We start from the raw sequence: 3614 nt of genomic DNA, 5'->3' as shown, positions 1-3614 counted from the left end.
CTCTAAGTCTCTGAGGAGTCGAAACGCAGTGACGTTCCAAACAGCATTTGGGCTATTTATACTCGTTTCGCAAACCACCCAAAAGCCATGAAGTCCATCCGGTGTAGCTCTTCACTTACGACTCTTCCCCAGAATGCCACTTCTACGGTCCAGATTCGATCAAACCAATCCATCCGATGGTTCTGATCCTTCACTACGGTTCTCCAAATGTCAGGATTCAATCAACGGTGATGATGACACCTCGGGAGTTCAAACCGAGAACACGCTGGAACTTGTAGGTACTCAAGTGCTACTAATAGCTTCCACACGTGTCACTCAGAAACCAAAGGTCATGTCTTCTCAACTTCTTCCTCGAGACGTTGGCATTATTTACGGAATGACATCCGACCAAACTTCCTGGCGAGGGAATCTTCCTACCTGACTTTGTACAGCCGGGCACGCAAATACCGGATTCAACTCCACATACAGGTGAACTCACCTCGTTAGGGGGATAACAGTGCTTTGAGGTAGGCGAACCCATTCGACCTATTCTTCCAGCACTCTCAACCAACCTCACAAACGACCGCCCGAACCAGGGGTATGCTTAAAGCCTGGCAAAACAAGGTCCTTTTCATCCTCGAACAAGGGGACACATATCAACAAACTTTCCCTTGGGGTCGGCTTTGAACGAGCAGAACGCTTACACTTAAGTCATCACTCTTCATTAAGAGCAACGACTTGGGGGGCTACTGTTCTGGACCGGCCAAAAGGATACTTGGCCCATTAACTTAGGCCCAATATCTTTCAAAGCATAAACTCCACGTTTGGTATTATTGCTCGCAACATACCCTCTCTCCGCGAGGGGGGTGCACGAAGCAAAAGAGACCTGTTCAAACGAACCCCAACGTCTCTTTGCACATTCTGCACGTTCCCGCAATAAACTCTCTGGCGGTTACACTTCCCATGATTTCGTAACGGCCAGAGCCAGGTGTGCTTCCTCAACGGCTCTGCAGCTCTCCACCTCTATAAATAGGGGACTCAATGCAGTCCCCAAGGTAGAACTCTTTCTTCCTCTAAACCCTCACTCTCTGATCTCTACTGACTTGAGCGTCGGAGTGCCTGCAGGTACACACACCCCATCCGCTCCAAGAAGCATTCTGACGTATTCCACCACCGTCACAACCACCGCATTCAAAGCACCGGCAGTCACCTTCTGACCAGGTAGGATCATATATAAAGAAAACCATGGTTTTTTTTAATTATTAAATAAAGGGGAAATAAGCAATAACACCCCCTGTCGTTAAGCTCCTTCCACTGCCGTTTAAAGGTAAAAAAGCATTGCTCTTTTCTTTGTGATTCCAAACGTTCTGCATGTATACAATTGATAAACTTCTCTCATGGCCCCCATCCAATACCCAACAAATTACAGTGAAATCAAAGTGTTAAAACCATTTAAACAATTCAAAATTGTTAAACAATAATCACACTCATGTTACCAACAACTAAAAACAGAAACACTGGAAAGCTTCAAACCACCATCTTTTGTTTTTGGTTACATTCGAACTACCATCTGAGAGGCCATAAAAAGAGAGGACAACTAAGAAGTATGGATATGAACACCGACACCAGATACAACACAGATACTGACACACTAATAACGTTGATAATTTGAGAAAATCACATAATTTAGGGTAATTATATTTATGGATGCGGCTGCAACACGTGTTCAGACACATCAAATATGAGGAGTGTATGTGATTCATAGGCGATGAGTAATATCATAATTCATATATGGTCGAAAGAGCCATAATTACACCTATAAATAATGATGTTAAAAAATTGAATGACATAATTATCAATTAGTTTCCAGGAGAATAACATAATTTGTTGTCATTTAACGAGGTTGAAGGGGATACTCATAACTTATATCAACAAGAATTCCTAAACTCAACTACTCAAGGAAGTATCCGACCACATATTTTAAAGGTAAAAAAAGGTGCACATTTGATGTTGTTGTGAAACATAGACCCTAGATATGGCCTATGTAATGGAACACGATTGCTATGTCGTGATTTATTTAAGAATATGTTAGATGTGAAAATCCTAACAGGAAGCAATGCTGGAAAAAGAGCATTTTTGCCCAGAATTAAATTAAAAACAAATGCGAGTTCATGACTTCCTTTTGTGCTTAATAGAAAACAGTTTCCCGTTAGACTAAGTTTTGCTATTACCATAAATAAGTCACAAGGGCAGACCATTCCCAATGTCGGAATCTATCTTCCACGACATGTTTTCAGCCATGGTCAATTATATGTAGCTTTATCAAAAGGAGTTTCTCAAAATTCAACAAAAGTTCTCATTAAAGAAGGGAAAATAGAAGGAGAAGATGGAGACTTTACGAAAAATGTAGTTTTTAAAGATATTCTTTTATCACAATCATAGCAATGTTTCTTTTACTTAATATGTCATTTATACATTTATTTATGATGTTTCTTTTACACAACACACATATTTATGTTTTGATGTTACTAATTACTATAAGAATAAACAATAAAGGATCATTCTTTTACCTTAATTTCAAAAATAAAGGATCATTCTCTCAAAAATAAAGGATCATTCTTTTACCTTAATTTTATATGCAAGAAAACTAAAATATGTTGAGTTCAAAAATAATTTTGTTATATGGCTTGACAATATTTTGTTTATAAATCAATATATCAATAATTTCCATAATATTTAAAAATTTAAAAATTTTAATCAAAATTATACAAACAAACATAATAAAATAACCACATTCGTTAACACAGTAGAAAGAGCGGACATACGGGAATGATAGTGCCCGTCTTTTCGCCAGTTGATATAATCTCATTCATCTTATTTTATTTGAAGGGTCTAAGAAATGTTTATTTTAGTAAATTTTAGCTCCTGTCATACGAAGTGTCCAACTCCAACTATTCATGTGTGAATCCAAGTTCTAGGAGCAATGCTTGCTCGAAACCTCGAAATAGTTTATGCATATTTTTTAGCAGGAATCAATAATGCAAAACTAATTTATAGTTATTCTGTCAATTAACAAGAATCCTATTTCAAAACAATATAGTTCGTAAATCTTGTTTCAAAAGTAGCAATAATATCAAATTCATAAGCACAATACCTACTATTTCATTATAAAAGAAATTATGTGGAGCATTCTTTCAAAAAAAATAGGCGGAGCATAAACATAAATTATACGAAACAAATAGTATGGATGATACACTCAAAAAATAAAATTCAATTTATCATATGAGACTTCATCATTTTAATCAATATAATTTATCCTTCAAAATTTTCTTGATATTGTTTTCTCAATGTTGCTACTTCAGGAGAACATTCAAGAGGCATAAATAATATTTTTTTTAAAATTCTTTTGATAGAATTTATACTAAGGTCAAATACATCTTATATATTTGAATTGTGGTCAAGAACTCCAAAAACCTATATGAACAATAAGCAAGTAAAATCATAATTTTGCAATCGTTCAAGGATGATTTAATTTTAAATTTGAGTTCTTCAGGAGCTATATTCCAAATCTTTTTAAACAATGATCAAGAAAATTCTTTATTTGATAGATCCTTCAGGGATCATTAAAAACAACA

Source organism: Medicago sativa, chromosome 4, assembly GCF_051527215.1.
Source record: "Medicago sativa cultivar Bolivia chromosome 4, Bolivia_mono, whole genome shotgun sequence".
NCBI lineage: Eukaryota > Viridiplantae > Streptophyta > Magnoliopsida > Fabales > Fabaceae > Medicago > Medicago sativa.
This window is presented reverse-complemented; position numbering follows the sequence as displayed.